Source organism: Artibeus jamaicensis, unplaced genomic scaffold (assembly GCF_021234435.1).
Source record: "Artibeus jamaicensis isolate MK-2021 breed Jamaican fruit bat unplaced genomic scaffold, CSHL_Jam_final contig_335, whole genome shotgun sequence".
Taxonomy (NCBI): Eukaryota; Metazoa; Chordata; class Mammalia; order Chiroptera; family Phyllostomidae; genus Artibeus; species Artibeus jamaicensis.
In genome coordinates this window covers 1,025,519-1,051,038 of record NW_026521800.1, presented here as the reverse complement: position 1 = coordinate 1,051,038, position 25,520 = coordinate 1,025,519, and the positions used below count along the sequence as shown (strand labels likewise).

Genomic DNA, 25,520 nt, shown 5'->3' with positions numbered 1-25,520 from the left:
CATCACCTATAAACTAGTTGAAATAATCCACAACAATCCAGATTTTGATTAACAACGCAGGAGTTCAGTCAGTCAGATGAAGAGGAATTCAGACATAAAAATCAAACTCCCATCATTATCTCTGAAGGAATTTCTAAAACTCTCCCTCTGGACACAAGTTTTTGTCTTCAAAAAGAAAAAACAAAAACCAAAAACCAAACCAACCAAAACAAACAGCAGACAGAGAACGATGAATCCAGCCCAGGCAGACACTGAGAGGAATTTAGGGCCCAGGTCACATCTGCAGGAGCCCCACGGGAGACGGACTTTCACCAGGACCACCCTGTCCCACTCAGCAGGAAGAGCCCTCAGTGACGTGCAGCTTGCTTCTCCGCCCCATCAAAACCAAAATGAAACTACTAAGAAATAATATCATTATTAAGCTCATCATTTAAAGCATGCAAAGCATCTTGTTGTAAATTCAACAATGGAAAACAGACCTATCTGCTGCCTGGCAAAACCAGGACTATTTCACAAGAACATGCTCTATGCTTCACAGTCTCATCACCAAGGAGATTATGTTCAACCAACTTTCCTAATGCATATAAAATAGAGATTATATTCTCCACTCTTATCACCCCCTTTTAAAACTACAGTGTTAATGCAATTATTTTATAATTCTTTGGAACAATTTCAATGACAAAATTTTATTAAATTAAAAGAACACATGATTTATTTCACCACATTTCCATGAGACATTTAGGTTACTTTCCATGTATATTTACACTTATTTCCATGATTATCTGATGGACATTTGTTTGGTCCATTTGACTGCAAACCCTGAGTTTGTTTCGGGTCCCTATTCTCACTCTATGGCAGTGCTGGAACCGTACCAGGTAGACTGCAGCATCTGGTGAATGAATGAGGAAACTACCCCTCAATTCTTGGTTCAAATCAGCCTCATCCACAGAACATTCCTAGTTCACCTCAGCATTTCTATTTTTCTATCATTCTATAGTTCTATTTTTGTAAATCCCTTGCAGAGAAAAGAGAAAAAATGCTATTTTCTGAGCAATGTTCGGTGCCGACCACCGTGCTAGTCATATTCAAGAGGAAAAGTCCAAGCCAAAAAAGGGTTGTACCTCCGCCTAAAGGACATGCCAAAAACCTACCACAAAATTTTCAATCAAGGGGCCTTCCACAGGTCTTCAGTGGCCTCACAAGGAATCTGACTCTCATAAAAGTTCAGTTCCCACTCTAAATGTCATCTCTGGTTCCTATGCCTGGTGATGGTCTGAGAAAACATAAGTACACAGCATACTGAGGCTCAGAGGACATGCCATGGTGCCTGCTCACTGGGCAGGGAGATGTGAGCCAGCAGCTCAGGAGTGGTGCACTAGAGTTCTAAATAGCTGTGATTTTATCCAAGGGGGGGGGGGGGGGTGACAGCAGAACTTTGTGACATCACATGCAAAGCAGGAAAAATGTAAAGGAGAAATCCATGAATGTTACGTCATTAGTCCATTCTGGAGAAAGGAGTAGAAAATAGGATTCTGAGACTTTCTTGACTTGTGATCATACTGTACTTGTTCTCACAGGTACCTTCCCAAAATCTATTGTGCTACCACCAACCACCAACCCCTCAAATCGCAAGCCAGAAAGTGAGGTGTGAATTATCATTCATTCAGCTCAATAAAGACCTCCATTTTCTTCTATCTTAAATGATACTTTGAAAACTAATAAATTACTAAGATTTTTATTTCACATATGAAAAACAGAAAAAAAAAACAGAAAACCTCGATACCAATGTTTATTTAAAAACATTCTAAGACATTTACTTTCCTGAGAGGCCATGAGAAGATGAATCAAAGTATCCTGGCCAAAAACCAGCACCAAGACATCAGGCAGGTGAGACAAGCCAACGCGGACCTCCCAGCCCAGCCCAGCTGCCATGTAAAGTCACTGCATGAGTAAAGCCAACACTAAGTGTAACAGAAGGACTATCCAATCAAGCCACAGAATGATGGGAAATGATAAACTATTGTTTAAATTATCCTGAAAAGCAAAAGGCATTTACTTTCCTTCATACCATGTATTTTTAGTAGCTATATTTTTTGTGATGTGATTCACATCTTTAAGCAGCTGAACCAGCATCTAATTACACTGCATTAATGATTACAGGAAAATGCTATAACACTTCCTACAGCACATCTCTAATGGCTTCCTAAGGATAAGACATTGTGTGTGAAGGATTTAGGAACAGAAGAGGAGAGGGAAAGGTGGTGCCTGGAGGTCCAACATCCAACCAGATTTACTTTAGAGACAGGATAACTTTCCCTGTCTTAAATAAAGTTATTATATGATAGATCTCTATATGGATGAAAAATGATTCTGGAGTATACACTAAACACAGAAGACACCTAATGGGAATGAAGTAGATTTAACAAAACTTAGCACCAAATTTTGCCCTCTCTGCAATGCTCTCACCTCACCAACCTTTCAATGTCCTAATTTTGTCTCTTTCAAGCCATAGAGGACAGGGATCCATTTTGAGAGGGAAATATAAATACATACGAGAACATCAAACCTCAACTCTCCCACTCCATCTCTACTCGTACCGTTTCCTTCCCTGTCCAAGTCCCACCCTAAAGGCGACTTTTACAAACTGCAAGAACACATCAAGCCCAATGCACAAACCCACATCTTTATACGATATTTTAAACAAACATGAACACCATGAAAAATGCAAATCACATAGCTTACTGAAATTAACACTAATATCAGGAGAATAATGGGACAATGGTCATTTTGTACAGGTACCCAAGAGCAAGAGAAATCTATTATTTTTCCTCCCTTTGGGACCCAAGAGTAGGTCAGATCCTCTCTGTAAGACCAGCTCTTACCAATAACTGACATTTCAGATACAGATGAGAGATGACTACAATAGTAGCTTTCAGTCAAAAAAAAATTTAACATGCTTCCTTTGACACCAAAAACTTGAATTCTTAAAAAGCACAATTTTCTTTCACCGCCTAGCTTATTTCACTTAGCATAATGTTCTCCAGATGAGCTCACCTATAAGCGGAACCCAATCAACAAAACAAACAAGCAAGCAAAATACAACCAGAGACATTGAAATTAAGAACAGTTTATTTTCCTTTTAAGAACTGAAAGTAAACAGAGGGGAGGTGGGAGGGGATAATGGGGGGGAAAGGGGGAAGGGTTTTCGGGAACATGTATAAAGAACACACAGACAAAACCAAAGGGGTAGGATCAAGGGTGGGAAGTGGGGATGGAGACAACTGTACTTGAACAACAATAAATATAAATAAATAAATAAATAAACACTGAAACATTTGAAGCAAAAAAAAGCACAATTTTCTCAAGTTTCAAGAGACCAAAATCAATTTCCTAACCTGTCCTATCCCAATAAAAATTTTTACTTTCTTTCAACCATTATTCCATCTATTAAAATGGCTCTTGACTTTAATATCGATGCCAGGCTCTGTACTGCCTGAAGAGGTCAGAAAAAAGCAAAGAAGTGAGAGAAGGAAGGAGCAAAATGCTTTTCCAGCCATAGCATAAAGCTGGTACTTTGCAAAACTAAAAGCTTACAATCCTCAGTTCAGAAAATAGCAGCAGTGGGTTAAACTGAAGGTCAGTCAACTGGTCAACTGCTTTCACTCTCCATTTGTGGATCTTTACGTCATCAGTGCATCTGCAGCTGCCTTCCTCCAGCCTTCCTCTAGTTGTGCTGACCTCTAGGAGAAAAGCATGTCCAAATCTGTAACACCATGAAGGCCCACTTGCATATTAGAAGGCCTGCAACACCCCATCTTTTGGGCTAAATAAAGTTCCATATACTCTTAGTATGTCCAGCACTGTGAAACACTTCACTGTTTTTTCACAAATGCCATATAAATTTGTACTCAGGACCAACTGTACCTGTTTGTGCAGAGAAGACTTAAAGGACTGCAGACAAATTAAATCACAAGAGGCGCTTAAAAGTGGTACACTAAATAGTTGGTTGTCTCATCTCTCATATGACTGAATCATCCATTTAAGAGATACAGTAAAATCAATCTCAAAAGGTCACCAAAAAACAGGGTACTAAAGGCCACAGTCCTGGACCTAGGCAGGCCACAGTCCTGGACCTAGGCAGGCCACAGAGCATGAGTGTTGAAGCTTAGGACTCAAGCTCTGCCACTCACCAGGTCCATGATGTCAACAAGCTATTTTACTTCCCTCAGCATTAATTTCCCAATCTGCTAAATGGGCATTTGTGGCTAAAATACATTGGAGTGGTATAGAAAATCTCTGGACAACAGTAAATGCTAATGTTATTTGTTGGTGTTACTATCATTGTTATGCAATCTGCTCAAGGAAGTGATAGTCCTACATTCTCTAAAACAAATACACATTATTCAAATTAATAATCCCCTCCCATAATCCATCATTAAAAGCAACTCAAAAATATGATTAAATGCTTCCCCATTAAAATTTTTTCTTTGGTGTTTGTATAAAATCAACTCCCCTCCCCATGAACAAAGAAGAAAAGAGGGAGAAGAGCAGGGGAGTAGAGAAATGCTCCAGGAAAACGGTTCAGTCTCTGAAGTTTCACCAGGTGCAGGTGGAGGGGCCGGCCTCTCCTCTTACTTCGCACAGACTCCTGGCAATCCCATAAACTCACCCTTTAGTTATTTTGGTCATAATGCTTTGAATGTCCTGGAGGTACCACAGAGTTTTTCAATTTAAATCCCATGGAAAGAACCCCACAGCAATTTGCACTCCATCCTCCACCAGACAAAGGTCCTCTGAGCTGGCTAGGCCTTTCACATACAGCTGAGGGAAGCTGGACCCACCTGAGGCTCCAACACCACTGCTGGTACAGCAGGTGCATGGGGGGACTACGGGGCCACTATGGGGGCTGTGCTTGGGTGGTAGCCTTTGTCTCCAGGCCAGGTAAGGGATATACAATCACTTTGCTGTCTTGCTGGCCATCCATCCTGACATTTGGTCCTCATGCCAATGATCTTCTGTGTTAGAGAACAAAGAAAGCTTGGGAATGGCAATATGCCACAACTTGGGTTGACAGAGACCTTAGGCTCAGTCTGACAGGATGGGCAAAGACTGCGAGGTTGGTGGGATTAGTTGTAGGCCGGAAATTCATGGTGATGGTGTAGCCTTCCAGCTGGGGTGCCTGTATCCCTGAAGCCAAAAGGAGGTCATTCCTAATGTCCACACTTCAGGCCATTAATGAGTCATGGTTCTCTTCCAACTTATAGCCCTTGCACAGGACTGACTCAGTCTGCCAATGATCCCGAGACTGAGAGAGTGCTGGCTGAAAGGGGGCATGGGTGCTAGGTGCTGAACATGGCACCAATAACTTAAAAAAAATCCAGAAGTCCATTTATTTCTTATCAGTAGAAAATCTTTTTTATTACCATAAATAGAAACTTTTTATTCCTTTAAAGAACAAATCATTTAAACCAAATCAAAGGCCTTAACTTAATAGACACAAACCAAAGTAACAGTTTAAAGCATTAGATATTAAGGCACACAACATATATAATAGGGGAAATGTTTCACTATCTTAAGCTTAAAACAAACTTTGCTCCATTAACAGCTAAGCTCTGCTAGCACTTGGGTATAGCTAAGGGTCACGGTGTATCTGCAGAACTGAAGAACAGCTGTGTTCTACAAGTACTAAAGCATTTTAGACTACATTGGTAGGAATATATTTGACAGTGAAGGGAAGAGGGGGAAAAAGCTTATTCCCCTCCCACAGGGCATTGGACAGCCCTGCAGAGATGCAGAAAAGCAGACTTTCCCTTGCTCATGCTCAGTGAATTCTCTACAGATGTTGGCAATGTCTGCAGTTGTGAGTCCTCTGCACTGGTGCCCTGGCTCACCAGAAAAGCCATTTGTTCTTCAAGTTCAGAGAAGTGGCCCTCAACACTGTTGAACAGCACAAATGAAAGTTCACTTTGTCATTTCCCCGGCACTGGCCTTCCTGTGCCATGATGTCATGGGCTGCCTGGATGGCCTCATTCTTTGTGAAGCATTTTTCTCTGTCTTCAGGAAACAGCATCTCCATTTCAGAAAGAAACTGTTTCAGGACTAATTCATCCTCCAATTTCAGTCTTGATTATTGGCCACTGCGTGTGTAAGTCCAATGGTACCAGAGGCGTTTCCAATGGTCTGCTCCATGAAGTACACTTTAGGACTGACTTCTTGTCCGTTCAGCTCTTCAATCTGTTTCTTCCTGAAGTTCTCATGCTGGACCTGCTCCTGCAGCCCCACCACATCCATGAAGTGCCACTGGCCAGCAACCCCCACACAGGCCACCACTTCATTCATTTGTTACTGTCCCTCAGTTTTAGGTGTAGCCTCAGACACCACAGGAGAAACTACAACCCAGCAATGATGAGAAACCTCCTCCTTTCCTTATGTAGATCTAAGTTTCTGACCTGTATTATTTCCCTTCTCCCTGAAAAACTTCTTTTAATATTTCTTGCCAGGCTGACTGATATACTAGTGACAAATTCCCTCAACTTTTGTGGGTCTAAGAAAGTCTTTATTTCTCCTTCACTTTTGAAGGATAATTTTGCCAAACACAAAATTCTGGGTTGATTGTTTTTTTTGTTTGTTTTCCCTTGCTTACATTGTTTCTGAAGAAAAGTCTGATATAATTCTTATCCTTGTGCTTTCGTAGGTATGGTGTTTACTTCCTCTGGCTTTCTTCAAGTTTTTCTCTTTATCTTTGATTTCCTGCAGTTTTAATATCATATATCAATGTTTAGATGTTTTGCAACTTACCTTCGCAATGTTACCTACCTGAATTTGTGGTTTGAGGTCTGTCATCAAACTTCTTGGCCATTGCTACTTCAAATATTTATTCTTTTCCTTTCTTTGTTTCTTCTCCTTTTAGTATTCCCATTACCTATATATGATATCTTTTGTAATTGTTCTACAGTTCTTATTCTATTCTGGTTTTGTCATTCTTTTTTCCCTTTGCTTTTCAGTTTTGGAAATTCCTACTGACACATTTGCAGGCTCACAAAATGTTTCCTTTGCTCAGTTCAGTCTACTAATAAGCCAAAAGGCATTCTTCACTTCTGTTACAGTTTTTTTTTTTTATTTCTAGCATTCAGTTTTGATTCTTTCCACAGTTTCCATCCCTCTACTTGAATCTGTTTTTGCATTTTGTCTACCTTTGACATGACAGCCCTAAGCATAATCATATTTTAATTGCCCATTCTGATAATTCAAAGATCCCTACCATATTTGATTCTAGTTCTGATGCTTCATTTGTCTCTTTAAATTGTGTTTTGCCACCCTGGTTGATATGGCCCAGTGGACTGAGCACTGGCCTGCGAACTGGGGTGGACACCGGTTCTGTTCCCAGTAGAGGCACCTGCCTAGGTTGCAGACCAGGTGTCTCTCTCTCTCTCTCTCTCTCTCCATTCCCCTTTCTAAAAATCAATAAAAATATTTTTAATTGTGTTTTGCCTTTTAGCATGCCCTATAATTTTTTTTGTTGTTGTTGAAAGCCAGACATGATGTAGTGTGTAAAGGGAACTTAAATAAGCCTTTAGTGTGAGGTTTTATGTTTATCTAATTAAAAGTTAGGCTGTACTTACTGTTTGCTACAGTTGTAGGTGTCAGAAGCTAAACTTTCCTCTAGTGTCCTTGTTTATATCTTCCCTGTTGCCTTTGGCTCTCTTTAATAGGGTCAGAGCCTTGCAGTTCTTTGAGCTATACTCCCTTGTCATAATCCAGGAGCCTGATTAATATGGTGGTAAGATGTTAGGGGAGAAGAAGCCCTCTATAGTGCTACAATTAGGTCCCAGTTTTTTAGTGAGACTAGGCCCCTGGGCACCTGGATTGTGACTTTCACAGGTGTGTCTTGGCTTTCTTTTTCCTGGTTAGATAAGACCAAAAGTCTGAAGGGAGTGTGAACTGGGTATTTCTCATCCCAAGTCAGTTAGATTCTGATAAACCCAAGTCTGTTAAGCTTCAGTAAATTAATCTAAAGGGAGGCTTTTCTAAGAACAAAATGCTTTAGATATATTTTTAAATGCTTACTTTTCTCGCCCCACTGCTAGAAAAAGAAGAGGATTTTTCTGAGGCTCTGGAGGAACTAATGGAAGTAAAATTCATGAAAGCAAAAAGCTCTTCCAACCCCTCCCCCATACTGGGCCCTGGTTGTTTTAAATTCTCAAGTGTATGCACATCAAGCCTCCAGGAATTTATCTACTACAACTTAATTATTCCTCCCAATCCTGGTAGTGTGTATGGGGGTCTTGGGGGGGAGGTTCTGCTGCTGACTTCTGCTTCTGGTAAACTGTGATTCTTGGTACCTACTTCTCTCAACATTCATAGTGTAACAGTTTGCCCTGTGAACTCAGTTCTCTTAGGTATCTAGAAAGAGTTGCTGATTGTCAGTTTGTTGAGCTTATTTTCTTACTGAGAAGACAGAAGTGTAAAAATTTCCAAGCTCTTTAAATGGTGTCCTGTTAAATACTTTGGTTTATTAATGTATTATTTTGATAGCTTTATAGTCCCATTTATAATGTTCTAACCATCAAGTGTTTTTCTTATAGCATGCAATCTGAAAGAACTATTTACACACAGGAAAAATACACTCAGCACATACAAATGTTTAGAGAAGTACGTAATCTGTCCTATAGTGCCACTCACCATAGATAAATCTTGAGTTGTACCTCTAGCTGTTTCGATTACAATAATCTTTTCTTTATAAATAATTTTTAAAACCAGATGTCAGCTGACACAAATATGGCTCTATTGGTCCATAACAACTGCCAGTTAAGCATCTGGATATCCACCAGCACCCCTCTCCATAATTAAGCCCTAACAAGATGACAAAGTAAGCACCACAAGTATATGCTGCTTTACTTCTCATTCCTATTCATTTGTTGATGCCACACAAGCTGGCAGGAGGGAAACGACTTCATTTAAATAGTCTCCTATATGATCTTTTATCATGGTCATCTGCCTCTGAACATGCATTCATAACCAGCCCAGCACAACTGTGTTCAGTATTCTGGTGCCCTCTGTCCCCATCTCCTCCAAAAATCAATCTAAGTTTTAGAAATGAAGCAAATTCTTTTCAAGATAATACAAGGGGCACCCCCTAAAAATGCTATTTATAAAAAATTGTGTATTTACTCTTACATGTTTTAACTTCAATCACCTTCAGAGTACTCTCCATTTGATGCAACACACCTATTGAGACTTTTTTCCACTGCTCAAAAGTTTTTGAACTCATTGATTTTGATGACTTTTTTAATTTCACCTCTTCCACACTGGCAAAATATTTCCCTTTGAGTACTTTTTTATCTGGGGAAACAAAAAAAAGTCACTTTAGGAGAAATCAGGTGAACAGGAAATGTGGGGCATGGGGGTCATGCCTTTTTTAGTCAAAAACTGAACACTGAGCACAGTGTGGGCAGGTGTACTTTTATAAATCATACATCATGACACAGGTAAACACACTAAAAGCCTCTTCAAAAAATTTTCACTGAGTCTGAATGGAGCCTCTTATAACAATGCCAGCTGGTGTGCTGATACAGATAGGTTCCCAGAACATTCCACTAGTGGCAGAAGCCTGTACTACAAGAGGCCTGGCCTCCAGAAGATAATTCTGTTTTTGCGGGGGGGGGGGGGGGGGGCATCCCTCATGTGTTGCAATCAGTAGATCTTGATGCTTTGGGAAATACATGTTGTTGTTGTTGTTGTTATTATTTTTAATTTATTTTTTCCTTATTTTAATTGTTGTTCAATTACAACTGTCCCCATTTCCCCCCCATTACTCTCCCCTGCCCCATCCACCGCCAAACTCCCACATTCCCTCCCTCCACCCCATTGTCTTTGTTCATGGGTCCTTTATACATGCTCCTTGATGACTCTTCCCCTTCTTTCCCCCATTACACTCACCTCCCCTTCCCTCTGGTCACAGTCAGTTTGGTCTTTATTTCCATGTCTCAGGTTCTATTTTCTTCGCTTGTTTGTTTGGTTACTTAGGTTTGTTGCTCGTATGCTATTCTTTCTTTGAAAAATAGGGGAGAGATATTACTCATCTGCAAATTATTATTTTTCAGATTATGAGTTGTTGTTTTTTTCAGGTTGTATTTGATCATTTCTGTTTGCTCCTTTACCTCACCATCAAATGAAATTCACATCTACCTCTATGATTTGGGGCTTCAAAAGTTACTAATTTACCCAGATAAATCTATAGTGAATTTCATTACATATAATTTGTGACTGTAGAATCACATTCATGTCAGCAGACCAAAATATCACAGAGTTTGATTGCACTAAGCAGGTGCAGAGTGCAAGGAAAGAGATGGGACAGCTTTACACAAAAGTTACAATGGAGAATGGTAAGACAGTGCATAATGTAAAAGATTCTCCTCGTCTGACATTATCTAGCATCATGTGAGGGCAAGAGGGTCTTAATACTTAACTAATGCTTAAATCCTTGTCCAAGATTATATACTACCCAGATAGGCTGTTCCTTATTCCAAAGATATTATTCCTGAAATTCAAGCCATTTAAACAAACATGGAAACCTTACGTTACAAAAGATTCATTTTTCACATAGCCAAGAATTCATCATAAAATCATCATCAACCAATTACCTCCACCCAAAATTTTTCTGCTTTGTCCTTTAAGAGTTTTATATGTTGGATTTTTTAAAAGTAGAGTACAACTTTACTTTTGTTACGTTGATTGTATTTCTTTCTCCCAAATCTCCAAATTGCTATATAAAATCTGCCTCACAAATTCTCCAAAGACTTTTCAAATGAAAGTAATATAAACTCTCAATTCAATTATATGAAAAGTAATGAACACTGTATTTCCCCAACTACTCCTCCTTCTTGACAAAAGGGAGCTGAAGCTCTTGAGATGCCACTGAGCCACTGGCAAGCCATCAGCTACCAGGACTCCCATGGATCACAAGTATGGAAAGAATCCCCCTAGAGTAGAACTCTTATGCAAATGAGACATACAAGTTGATTAATCCTTAGAGGGAAAAAAACATGCAATTAAACTGAAGAGGAACAAGATACAAGCTCTACCTTAGGAGAAATCAGACTACAGGCAGTTCACCAAATGAGGTCACTGCTTACAAAGTACTGATGAACTTCCTCAGCTATTTCTTAGAAGGAGAAACCATCAGGACTGGTGATCCCAGCTGAAAAAGAGAAACAACCCACCCCACCCCTACATCATCCCTTGTCTCCCTGCTTTCACCTACCCAGGCCAATTGCTCACTCTCCTCCACCCCACACTCCACTGCATTCATCACAAGTTCTGTTAATCCATTTCATCAGTATCTCAGGGATCCATCTACCTCTTTTCCTATGCACCTCTTGTCCCCCCATCATACCACCTTTATCCACCATGGCCCCTTAGTTGGTTTCACTGCTCCAATTTTTGCCTTCCAATCAATTTTCTCCCAAACAACCAGTGAGATCTTCCAAATTTACAGGTCTGATCAAGTCACTCTACTGGTTAAAAATCCTTCAGTGATTCCTCAGTACCAAAAGTGTCTCTATAGACAAAACCCATGTTCCTCAGCATAATTAAAAGGCCTTCAAAAATTGGCTTGGAGGTTCCCAAATTTTGGTATACCTTGAAACCTCAGAAGCTTTACAATTCCCAATACCCCAGCACACCACATACCAATTCAGTCACAAAAAGCGAAGTATAATACTACCAGTAATTTAGGAAGTGATTGGGTAACCCAAACTAGCTGATGGCAGTCTCTCTTTTTAGCAAAGATAAAAAGGTCAAATCCTTCTCACAGCTCTCAGCAAACAGGCAATCTGGGACCTGGGTGAAGGACTTTGTGGCATATTCCAGACAAGGGATTTGTCTGACATATCCCTCCCAAACAACAGGAGGATGAACTTCCAGCATGGAATTTATATCATCCTTTAATAAAACATTATCTGTGTAAATAGCACTGAGGTTTGTTTTTAGGGAGGTGGCTGTTTGTATTTCACTGATAAATTTGCTTTGAACTCTCTGCACCTTCCAAATTTTCTGTCTCTCTCTCACACTAATTCTCACACTTTCCCACCCAGAATCCTCAAATCTGAGTTAGAGGTCGTGCTGTGCACTCTCTGGCTACTTGTACCTGCCTTAAGACAAGGTCTGCCTATGGACCTGATGGTAGACCCCCTTAAACACCAAGTTCTCTAACAGCTGGGACATGACCTCCCTGGTGATCACACATTTCCAACAGGAAGCACCAGCTGAAAGTTCTGAAGAACAGGACCATGTCTTCGCTGCTCCACACTGATTGGTCTCCAGCACTTGCAGCACTTGCACATATTAGGCATTCAATCTGTAATTTGAGTCCAGGTTAGACCTCTTAAAATTGGTAAGAGTTGACACTGTGGTCCAAAACATGGCTCTTTAAGAAATAACAGCCCAAACACACAATTCAGTGTACAGATGATGTGCTATGGAATTGTCACCTGAAACCTGTACAGTTTTGTTAACCAGTGTCACCCCAATAAACGCTACTAAAAGGAAAAAAAGAAAGTATTTTAAACAAAAATAAATAAATAAATAGTAGTGGGGTAGCTGGTAAAATTTAAGACCTGTAGACTACATAATGAATATTGTATCAGTGTTAAAAAATTAAAAGAAGAAACAACAGCCTAGACCAGGGAACAAGAAGAAAAAGCCCCACACTTCGTAACATATCCTGGGAATAATGCTAATTATCAAAACCTTCCCATTTAAGCACATTTCCAGCAGCTATAGAAATGAGCTAAAGCTTTAAGTTTTGTTATTCCCTTGGTTCTTCCTGCTGTCTTACTCTAATATTCTGTACCACTGTCAACGTACTTTCTAAGTTGGCAATATTTTCCTCAAATGTCAAACAGTAAGTCCTCAGATAATAAAGACAATTCCCAGTCTACTTCCCAGAGCTGTTATGAAACATAAGTGTGAAGGTATAAACAAAAAGTCTTCAGAAACATGCAAAAAAACTATACAAAAGTAAGCTATGAGACTTATTGCAGATTAATAGCAAACAAAGCCCAGTAGAATTTCTTACTGAAATTTTTATACTTTAATTTCTGAGAATAAATGAATGCTATGAATGAAACTGCCATCCTTTTGAATTAAAGGAGCATTTACAATGATTACAGCTTCATTCATAATCTAAACTGCTTCCAGAAGATGGTCCCAAGATATTTGCTTATTTCAAAACTATCCACAAGTCCCAGGCATTACACACATCTAAAAAGCTCATTAGAAGTCAAAGAGCTTTACGTACCTAAATTCGGATTATAGATGAATATGTGTACTGCATCAAACCCATAAACATTCAGAAGATTCTATGATGCATGATAAGTATTTAAAGTAACCTTTACCCCCAAACAAATCTACAGCGGGTAAATTCATGAGGGGGAGCAGATTTTGCCACCATAAAATACATCTTTTTGAGATATTACTTAAAGGTGATCACTTTTAAGAAATAAAAGGCTCTGGAAGTACTTTTAATCTTCTTCTAACTGCCTGAAAGATTCTAGATAGAGGGCCTGCTCCAGAAACAGAGTTATCATAAATAATGATCACAGATAACTAAATTTTTAAAAATATTTTATTTATTTATCTTTAGAGGGGAAGGGAAGGAGAGAGAGAGAGAAATATCAATGTGTGGTTGCCTCCTGCTGTCCCCTGATGGGAACTGGCCTGCAACGGAGCCATGTGCCCTGACTGGGAATCGAACCACGATACTCTGGTTCGCAGGCCCGCTCTCAATCCACTGAGCTATGCCAGCCAGGACTAAATTTTAATATGAACTAAGTCTGGCAGACAGAGTCACAAGAAGTCAACCAGCAAAATCTTTCCTCTGTGCATACAGATACTGATGAGAGTTTTATTAGGATCACAAATGTGTCAAATACACACTCAACTCATACACCATACCTAACATTGAACATTCTTCTTTTGAAATTAAAAAAAAAAAAGTTTGTTCAAACTCAGAATAACACAAAGCTGTAACTGTATGGAACTGAATTTTGATACTGCACTATCTCTTAGCACTCAGTACAAATCTCTAGACCTTTATTGCGCTGGACCCCAGTCTGACTATTGCATCAAGGTTACAATCTCTAAGCATATTTCTATGCAGCTACAAGAGGAAATATTCAGGCATATAACCAAAAAAACCAAAACAAAACACAAAAATCTCCAAATACACATCTCTTGAGGACACAGGGAATGAGAATAGCAAAACAAGCACCCCAAATTTTCCTAATACTAGATCAGGAACCAAGAGACCCAATGAGTTCTCCATCATCAGCCACTATCTGTGTGACCTTGGAGAAGACACTCTTAATGGGCTCAGTTTCTTCGTCTGTCAAAAAAAAAAAAAATCTCATTAAATGATCTGGTAGGTAGCACATATGAGTGAAGAATCTTTACTGGCATTACCTTTCCTGAATTTCTCAGCTGAAATTTCCTCTTTCTTTACCCTTGTGAAACCTGCTGCAGGTTTTACATGAGCACAAGAACTGTGGGATCCCATTACTTACCTACAGAGCTTTGACAGAACCCCTGGGACCACAAGGATAAAGTATGACTTCTCCTCATTCATTCATCCATCCAATCAGAAAACACAAAATGACCACTTACATAACATAGAAAACAACATGCTAAACACTTTGGGAAACAAGTATAAAATTTTTTCATTTCATTTTTTTAGGATGGCTATGGTCAATAAATCAACAAACAAGTGCTTGGGAGGATGTGGAGAAAGAAGAACTCTTGTACTGTTGGTGGAAATGCAGACTGGTGTAGCCACTGTGAAAAGCAGTATAGACATACCTCAAAAAATTAAAAATGGAACTGCCTTATGACCCAGCTATTCCACTTATGGGAATTTATTCAAAGAAACCCAATCACTAATTCAAAAGAACTAATTCAAAAGAACATAAGCACCCCTATATTCGTTGCACACTACTTATAATTGCCAATATATGGAAGCAGCCCAAGTGTCCATCAGTAGGTGAGTGGGTAAGACAACTATGGGACATTTACACAATGGAATACTACTCAGCTATAAAAAGGAAGAAGAGTTAACCCTCTGCAATAGCACGGATGAACCTGGAGAATGCTAAGTGAAATAACCCAGTCAGAGAAAGACAAATACTGTATGATTTCATTCACATGTGGAATCTAATGAAGAAACTAAACTAACAAGCAAAATAGAGACAGACTTGATAGAGAGCAGGCTGACAGCTCTAGGGTGCAGGGAGGGTAGGGGGTAGACAGATGAAGCAAAAAGGGAAAGAGACTCATGGACATGGACGACAGTGTGGTGACTGTGGGGGTGGGGGGTGGAGGTAGAAGGGAGAGAAATGGTCATGGAAAAATACAATATAAAATAAACTTTTTAAAAATTTATTCATTTTAAAAGGTACAACCCCTACAATAAGGCACTTAATGTTTACCATCCAATGGGCAATATAAATGATTGAAGAAAACTGCAATGACAAAGATCTAGAATTAGTGATTAATCACAGTACTGTTTCCACTGAGCTTACATGGGACCTCAAAATCCTTCTCAACACCAGCATTCCATTTGGCATCTGAAAGAATATAGTAACTAGGTGAGGTCATTTCTGCTGCAGAGGCTAGGCATGCTCCTGAGGAGATACCCAAGTTCTTTCAATGACTGCACCCTACCTGTCCTATCAAACTCCTTCCTCATGCCCCTCCAAAGCATTAGATATTCACGAGAAGTAGGGGTCACTAAGAGAACCTCATCACAATGGCTGAATGCTTTCATCAATTCACATTTACCAACTTTAAAAAAATTTTAAATTCCAGGGAAACAAAAAAATACAAAACTTGCTTTTTTCCATTTGTAGCACATTGCTATATCAATGTGATATATCTTATAACAAGAATAATGCAAAGTATCATTGAGGCTTAAATCGATAAACATATGAACAAGAGAGCTTTGCAAACACACAACACCCTTCTTCTCCCCTCATATTGTGAGAGGCTGAATCCCTAACCCTAGCTGGCCATCTGTGAAACAAATAACTCTGTGATAGCATTATAAATTGGTTCCACTCCTCTGGAAAGCAGTCTGGCAGTATGTTTTAGAAGTCATAAAATTATTCATACTCTTTGACTTAGTAATGCCACACCTGGGATTTTATCACAAGAAACTAATTCAATATATGGAAATAGCTATATGCCAAAGATATGCTTCCCAGTATTTATAATTGTGAAAGGTTGGGAACAATGTACATGTCAATGACAGTTAAATAATAGCAGAGCATCACAACAGAATCTTATGCAACCATTAAAGTGGTAATGATGAAGATTATGGAGCAATAATGGAAAATACAGATATAAAACAATGGGTACAACTATGTAGAAATCATTGAAGAAAAGTTTAAAACCAAGTAATCTTGGTTTTAAGATAGAGAACAGGGTGTTCTTCTCTTCCTATTATCTTTTTGTAATACAGTTGTAATGCTTCTATGAATAATCTTTTTCTGTAAATAATCTTTTGTTTAAAAAATTAAATGGAAGCCTTTGATCGTAACAATAAACAGGAAAGGACTACATCAGGCAGCACAGCCTGCTACCTCAGCCAGGGAAGCAGGGCAACAGCAGCATTCTACATTGCATGGGGGGCACGGGATTGGGAGCCTGTGCACAGAACAGCTTCATGGAGAGCCACCTGGAGGTGCTGAATACTTGTCAATGATTGCCAAAAAAAAAAAAAAAAAAAAAGAGCAGTGCCCATCTGCTAACCCCAGTCAATTCCTTCATGAACATCCCGAGGCAGAGAAGTCTCCAGACACACCATACATGCTGTCAGCTTAGCTTTCTGTTTAAGAGATTTATATGGGGTCACACAGGACTATAAGATCACTTATTTAAAGTATAGAAGGTCAGATTTTCACATTTGTAACCATGAAAAATGTCTGTGGCCAGAAATGCAATAATCATAAAGATCGGAGGAAGAAAGCAGAAACCACTTTTCACTTTGGGTGAAACAAGGAGTTTGGTACCACTGGTGTTGACACACACATGCATGACTAAGAAACAGGAGTCAAAGTGAGGTCATTTCTGGCCTCTCCTGGGCTGCCTCAGGGATGAAGGATGCAGGAGATGAGGAACTGTTCAATCCTGACAAACATTAATCAGATGGAAACAGATTGAAACTTCAGGCCACTTAACCCCAGATGATACATCAGCTCATAGCCACCCCAGGAACAGTCCCAGAAAGGGAGGTCTTAAAGAGCTCCAGCCCAGTTTTAAACAGCCAGCATTGAGGGGGGATCTTGCCCATTCTCTGAACTGCTGCTCTTGTTTTCTCACCTTCATCCCTGTAGCCAAGTACCTCTTTATATGGCAGTCTCAATAACCAAGTTCTGATCACCCCTATTTCTGAATTTCTGCCCCAAGTGCATGCCCAGGGGGCAGCAAAGAAATTTCAGAAACAGTTTTTGAAATCAGATAGCACTAACTTAAATTTCAAATTATGCTAACCTCCTCTCTGCTGACCTTAGAAAAATTACCTAATCTCTCTAATCCTCAATTTCCTTATCTATAAAATTTGAAACTATGTCATAAGATCTTTGTAAGGTTTAAATGGAATAACAAATGTAAACCCAAAAATCTCATACCTTGTAATGTTTTAATAAAATTTGCTACACAGGCCCTATTGTTCCTCAGCTACTAGCATCCTGCCTGTCTCTCCTTCCTCCAAATCCTGTCCCTTAAACATGAATAGCCCAGCCTCACTCTCCATTGCTAACTCTCCTTATACTGACCACATACCTATCTATACTCAGCTTGCCTTCTGTAATCACCCCACTACCCAAACCAAAACATATTCATTTCTGAACCATGATCAGACTCCACTTCCCTACATTGTAACACCTTAGACAGAGGATACACACAGCAATCCTTTAAAAACCTTTGAGTATTCAGGCCTGGGTTGTACTGCCTGGGTTCAAAGCCTTGCTTTCACTTGTTAATTAATGTGACTTTGGTCAACCTCCTTAAACTCTCTGTGCCTCAATCTCCCCATCTGTAAAATAGATAATAATAGTGCCTACCTCATAAGATTATTGTGAAGTATATTAATAAAGCTGAGAGCTGTGTCTAGCACACAGTAAGTAGGTTCATTCACTCACTCATTCATTTGTTTATTCATTCAAATCCTCACCTGAGGATATGTTCACCTGAGGATATGTTCAGAGGAAGTGGGGGGAGGGAGAGAAAGAGAGAGAGACATGGATTCAAGAAAAACATCAATCTGTTGCCCCAATTTGGGATTAAACCTGAAAACTTCCAGTGTATGGGACGATGCTTCAACCAACTAAGCCACCTGGCTAGGGCATGCAGGTCCTTTTATTTTAACTCTGAGTCCCCATGAGAACATTTAGACCAGAACTAGTTGGTTAGCTACCTATGCTATCCCATATCATCAGAGAAGTCAAACATCTTTGCTACTCTCTGACAATAGGGGAGATTAAGTACAGGCTCTCTTGAAGAAAGCCTTGATATTCCCAGTGTGGTCCACAGGTCAGCACTCCTGTCACATAAGAGTCCATTAGATATGCAGATCCTCAGGCCCCACCCAGCCCCACTGAAATGGAATCCACATATTAGCACATTTTGTAAGTCCAAATGACTTAGGGTTGTTAGAATGCAGATAAGAGGTGTGGGAGGTGAACCTGAAACTCCACTGTCCTAGGAGTATGCTTGGAGTACAGGTGCCCCAATGAAAAGAACACTGCAATCAAAAGAGAAAGTACACCAAGAAGTGAGAAAACTGTTGCCGTGGCATCTGTAAGTGAGCAAAGAGGAAGACAAGTGTGATTGATAACTATGGAAAAGTGTATAGCGAAGAAGATAAATGGCAGAAGGAGCTCCTTGGAAATTTCTCAGAGGGTAGGCCCCATGTCTTACTCATCTTTTTCAACCTGTAGAGAATGCTGACATAGAGTAAGTGCTTCACTGTAATCATCAGACACTACCTTTACCTTTGTGTAAAAGTTATCCTCATTTTCTATAAAAATTGAATTTTTTGTTTTACAAAAAGTGCAATTGTTTTGTAGTTAAACTAGTGGTCCCTCCCTGTCCTACCACAACCTAATTGATTCTATACTTCCCATATGAAGACGATACAAGCTATCATTGATACAAGGGAAGTGTTTCTGAATTATTTCTCTTAGAAATTATGTTGGCTTGAAATACCCAGAAGGTGGGATGGAGTGGGGTGGAATCGGGTAGAGTGGGAACAGGAACTGGCAGAACATCCTTTACAAAATAATGGACTATGTTTTTTAAAGAAATTTGCTGGCACCTTGCTGCCTTTTTCATTTCAAACATGTTAAAACTACACTAAGGCAATAGAAAATTAAGTGCCCCATTGCTATAACCCCTGACCTTTTCCTAGTGACATGTGTAACTAATCAGCCCCTGGAGGTCAACACCAAGGAATAATTAGCAAGAAGAAGAAAAGGAACAGAAATGAGAGTAGAGACTATAAAAATCATACCAACTGATCTACAAGCCTCTTTAAAAGCCTTTCTAGGGAGCACAGCCTTCATTTTCTAAGACATAAGAAATGACCACATGCCCTTGCCTTTTAGCTCAGCAACCTGTTTCTTTCGTCTAACAGTACTCTTGCTCTACCTCGCACCTCCACACACACCAGTCACCAAGGTAATTTACTAAGGGGAAAAACTGCACAAGTGTGAAAAGAGAGCTATGTTCCCAGTCCAGTCCCCACAACCATCATGAAATTACCTGAATACAAATGCTATATCAAACCCAAATGTGCCTATCTTTGAAAAAACCAAGGAGGATCAATGGCAGATGTCCCTAAGAGAATTTCCTGTTCATCATTCTGAATCAGTAGCTATGTATAAATATAAATAGACATAACACTGTTACACTAAATATATTTATATGTGCACATACATACATGTATATATTTCTCTCCTCTGCCTATATCTGAAAAGGTTTTGGAGTGGGTAAGAAAGTCCTTGTCTTCAGCTACTAGAGTGGCCCAATCATTTTCTGCCCTTAAGTGAGGTCTCTAAAAGATACACAGAGGGAAAACCACCATGGATCATACCTCTCTTCTGTTTCAACTATGACACATATTCCCTGCATTTTGAAAGTTCACAATATGCTACTTTGCTCTTATGAAGGACATTCATTAGCACCTGTTTTCATTAATCAAAAGAAATCCAAAGAAAACAAATGTCATGGGGATGTAATGTACAGCATAGAAATACAGTCAGTAATATGGGTATAGCTTTCTGTGGTGATGGATGGTAACTAGACATCATTTCATAATGTATATAAATACTGAATAACTACGATGCACACCTAAACAGGTATAAACAGCATTCAGTGTTTGAGATGGTATAGAGGCAGTGTATTACGCAAGCAGTGAGTCCCATCTCCAAGCTCCTTTCCCAGAACTGTACTCAGCATCTTTGCATCAAGACACGTGACGTTGAACTGTGTCTGTGAGCATCTGTACTTTGTCTTGATTTATTTTGTGCATCCATTAACAAAAATGTGTCCTAAGATACCAGAAAAACCGAAGAGCACTCATAAGTGCTTATGTTATACTTAGCATGAAACTGAACATAATTAAGTGTATTTCGTATGATTTGATAGGTTATTTTTGGGTCTGGGAACACTAAAAACTTTTCCATATAAATTAATGGTAATTGCTTCTTTGCTTTACCCCATTTTGGCATAAAAAGATTTCATGGAACACCCTACTTCCAGAAAAGAGAATCAAGGGGGAAACTGCACTACAAACAAGGACAAAGTTTTAAATTTTTAATACTCATTTTAAAAACAAAACCAAAGAAACAAAACCATTTGTTTCCCCAAACTCCAAATCTCACCTCTAAACTTTGATGAAATCTAAGCCAAATAATCTTAAGCCACAGTCACACAGGGAGGACAATGCCAGATTGATCACTGTCTTTTTAAACAAACTCTCAAGGCCCAGACGGGATAAAATAAATCATTCCTCTCCACAGTCCCCAATCTTTCTAGCACCAGGGACTAGTTTCATGGAAGACATTTTTTCACGGAGCAGCAGGTGGGGGATGGTTTCCGCATGATTCAAAGGCATTACATTCAAGCTCACCTCCCCCTGTGCAGCCTGGTTCCCAACAGGCCCAAACCAAGACTGTCTCAGGGCCCAGAGGTTGGGAATGCCTGCTCCAAACCAAAGAACCTTCAGGTTGACTATGTGGTATAATCAAAGATTCAGCCAGATTTCATGAAGTAATGATCTGGCCAAGTGTTTCAATGCACAGAAGGCACACACTAGAGGTGGTGAGGGTATAAACACGAACCACAGAACCAGCATCTCAAACATCATCAATCTTTGCTTCACAAAATGAAACTCCCATTGAACCTAGAAACTGACCTGGAGCTTGCACTGAAATCCAGGAGAGGAAATAGCTGCCCCTCCTATATATCTCTAAAGTCAAAGCTCTGCAAAGTAAATGAGATCTGTCCTCTACAGCAACCGGTGCTAAATTATATGAATATTAGCATACTCCCTAAGGATATGAAAATAATCTTTTCTACCACAAATAAAACAGAAGAGATTCCCTTGGTATAGGAGGAATATATTCCACCAATCCCCCTAATAAAAACACGCTGAGAATAGACATTTCTGTATCTTCTGAGATAGCAAAAATCTCAACAGCCCAAAATACTCAAGAGAAACTAGAGCAAGGATCTTATACCTTAACATCCTACAATCAAAATTATCTGTGAAGCTATTTAAAAATCCTAATAGCCAGGACACGCACCAGACCAGTTACATCAGGAGGCCTCTGGCCTCATTATTCTTCAAGCTCTCTAGGTATACATCCAAGTTGGTTCTCAACCACCAAATTAGAGTATATTTTAAGGATAACTTCCAGGTCAGTGAGTTTATCTTAGCATAATTGTGGGCCCTTGACACGCTGGGACCAGAAGCCTTTGTCTAAAACTAACACCCAGCTATGTAAGTGTACTATATAAGCCATTCACCCCAACCCTAGGAAAGGAGCTCAGACTCATGCACACCCAGAAACCCCTCTTTTAAGCAGCAAGGTCAAGGAGGCCCATCAATCTCTGTTTTCAAGAGTACCTCCTTAGAGAGATATAAGTGGCTCTGGAGACAGACTGCAACATGAACCCAGCTGAGCCAGCATTGCCCAGGGACAGCACTATTTTCAGAATGCCAAAAGCCACCTGATGAACACTGTTTGAGAGAAAATGCACACCTTCTTAGCAAAATACTCACAGAAACTGAAGGATAAGTACATTTGTTAGCTGCTGCTCCTATGTTGATAAAGCTGGAAAGTTTACTTTATTTGAATTAAAAAAAATAAAGTCCTCAATGTTTACCATTGATACCCTCAATTTAAATCTGCCTTTAGAAAGATTTCATTGCTTTTACTTAAAACTCCAGCAGGGGTAGGTAGAAAAGGTATTAAAAACTCCACAAGAAACAATCTGGATTTTTTCAAAACAATCTAAAAGCAAAATTTTACCCCTAAAAATTAAATAAAAATTAACTCAAAAACATTGCACTCATTTTTAAATATCTTAAATAAAAGAATAGTTAAAAGCATAAATTTAGAAAAGCAGTAACAAACCATATATATTCAAAAATTAATAACTTTCTATATAAAGAGCATTTTTAACAAACTACAGAAATGATCCCTGAAAGTATAGTCTTGCATTCTTAAAACAGCACTTTAAAACAAGAAAGAAAAAGAAAGAAAGGAAGGAAGAAAGAAAATAAACAAAAGGAAAGGAAGCAGGGATGAAGGGAGGGAGGAAAGCCAACCACTAAATCTAAACTTGTCTGACAACAGGAACTCTGAAGGGAGGCTACCTGGGTTGGAATCCAGGTTCCGACACTATATTAGACATAGTGCCCTTAATCCAGTCTCTGTGCCTCACCCTACCTGTATATCTAAGGTTCTGGGGTCTAATTATAGGGTTCAAATTCAGATTTGCACATGTTAGCTATGTGAGCTCATTTAACCTCTTTGTACTTCTTTTCCTCCTATAAGGAGGAATTGAAATAACACTGAAATCATTATACCTACCTACTATCTGGAGAAATTGAAATCCTAGTGCACTGCTAATGGAAATATACAATGGTGCAGTCACTGTAGAAAACAGTATGGCAGTTCCTAAAAATATTAAACAGAATTACCATATGATCTAGCAATTCAACTTCTGGGTATACACCCAAAAGAACCGAAATCAGGAACTCAAGTATATTTATACTCCCCATGTTCATAGCAACATATGTATTACCAATTGCCAAAAGGAAAACACAACCAGTGTTCACTGACATGTAAATGAATAATGTGAGGTACATTCATACAAAGGAATATTATTCAGCCTTAAAAAAGGACGGAAATTCTGACACATGATACAACATAGATGAACCTTGAGGACATTATTCCAGTGAAATAAGCCAGTTTCGAAAGGACAAATATTGTATGATTCCACCCTTACAAGGTACTTAGGGCAGTCAAATTCATACAGACTGAAAGTAAAATAGTGGTTGCCAAGGACTGGTAGGAGGAAGGAATGGGGAATAAGTGATTAATGACTACAAAGTTTTAGTTGAAGAAAATGAGTAAGTTCTGAGATGGATGATGGTGATACTATACACAATAAAGTAAATGTACTTAATGTCAGTGAACTATACACTTAAATGTGATTCAGAGAGTAATTTTTACGACTTTTATACTTTACCACAATGAAATAAAAATAAATAAGGAAGAATAGTCCCTATCTCCTAGAGTTATTGTAAGAATTAAACCTGTGAGGTGTTTAGAGTGCCAGTACAAAGTAAGATCTCCAAAAATATTAGCTACTGGACTTCCACCAAGATGGACATGTAGGTGGAAACATTGTGCCTTCTTGCACAACCAAGTTTAAAAAGAACAAAGTTCTAGTAACAAAACATGCAGCCAAAACACAGAAAACTGAACTATAAGGAAGTCCGACAACAACAAACCCTTCAGCCAGACCAGTAAAGAAGGGTGGAGACAGCGACTGGTGGAGCGGGGTTGCGCAGGAAAACTTGGTAAGACCGACCCAGGCACGCGGACAGCAGATGCCAGGTGTGCGGTTGCCACAAGTAGACCCAGTGAGGGCACAAGGCAGCAGGCTGACCTCAGTCACACATTTGCGCGCTGGATAAACCAGCGAAGGAGCAAGCAGTGAAACAGACTGCGGAGGCCCCAGCAACTGAAAGCAGCAGAGGGGACTGCCACTGCCCCTCTTTGACGACCCCGCCCCCACATACAGTGTCACAACCCAGCGACCTGGGCAACCCCGCCCTGGTGAACACCTAAGGCTTCCCTCCTCATACGTAATGGGCGAGAACACACCAAAACATGGCTCAAGAACTCAAAGCCCCAGAGCCCATAACTCTAAGCAACCAAGTAATACCCAAACTTTCAGATGCACAGTTCAAAAGACTGGTGATCAGGATGCTCACAGAACTGGTTGATTTTCGTCACATTAGAGGAACATATGAAGGCTAAACTAATTGAAATGAAGGGAAATGCACAGGAAAACAATAGTGATGAAAAGGAAACTGGGACTCAAATCAAGGGAGTAAACCTGAAGGAAGAAAAAAATGACCAAACAGAAAAAAGGGAAGAAACAAGAATTCAAAAAAATGAGGAGAGGCTTAGGAACCTCCAGGACATCTGTAAACGCTCCAACATCCAAATTATAGGGGTACCAGAAGGGGAAAAGGAACAGCCACAACTGGAACACTTATTTGAACAAATAATAAAGGAGAACTTCCCCAAGCTGGCAAAGGGAAATAGACTTCCAGAAAGTCCAGGAAGCTCAGAGAGTTCCAAAGAAGTTGGACCCAAGGAGGAACACACCAAGGCACATCATCATTACATTAGCCAAGATTAAAATGAAGGAGAGAATTCTAGAAGCAGCAAGAGATAAGGGGACAGTCACCTACCAAGGAGTTCCCATCAAACTGTCAGAGGATTTCTCAAAAGAGACCTTACAGGCAAGAAGGGGCTGAAAAGAAGTATTCCAAGTCATGAAATCCAAAAACCTACATCCAAGATTGCTCTATCCAGCAAAGCTTTCATTTAGAATGGAAGGGCAGATAAAGTGCTCCTCAGATAAGATCAAATTCAAGGAGTTCATCATCACCAAGCCCTTACTATATGAAATGCTAAAGGGACTTATCTAAGAAAAAGAAGATAAAAAATATGAACAGTGAAAAGAGAGCAAACTCACAGTTATTAACAACCACACCTAAAACAAAAGCAAACTAAGAGGACAGCTAGATCAGGAGCAGAACCATAGAAATGAAGATCACATGGAGGGTTAGCAACAGGGAAGTGGGAGGACGAGAAGGGGGGAGAAGGTACAGAGAATAAGTAGCATAGACAGTAGGTAGAAAATAGATAGGGGGGGCA

General features: G+C 39.6%; 1 protein-coding gene and 1 pseudogene across 5 annotated transcripts in view; both read right to left on the bottom strand.

Annotated features, from left to right (window-relative positions):
* FARS2 (phenylalanyl-tRNA synthetase 2, mitochondrial) overlaps nt 1–25,520 on the bottom strand; it is a 571,180-nt gene that overhangs the window by 506,865 nt on the left and 38,795 nt on the right. The gene's annotated exons all lie outside the window — the stretch shown is intronic.
* Nucleotides 5,021–8,134, bottom strand: LOC119043747 (ubiquitin carboxyl-terminal hydrolase isozyme L1-like; annotated as a pseudogene).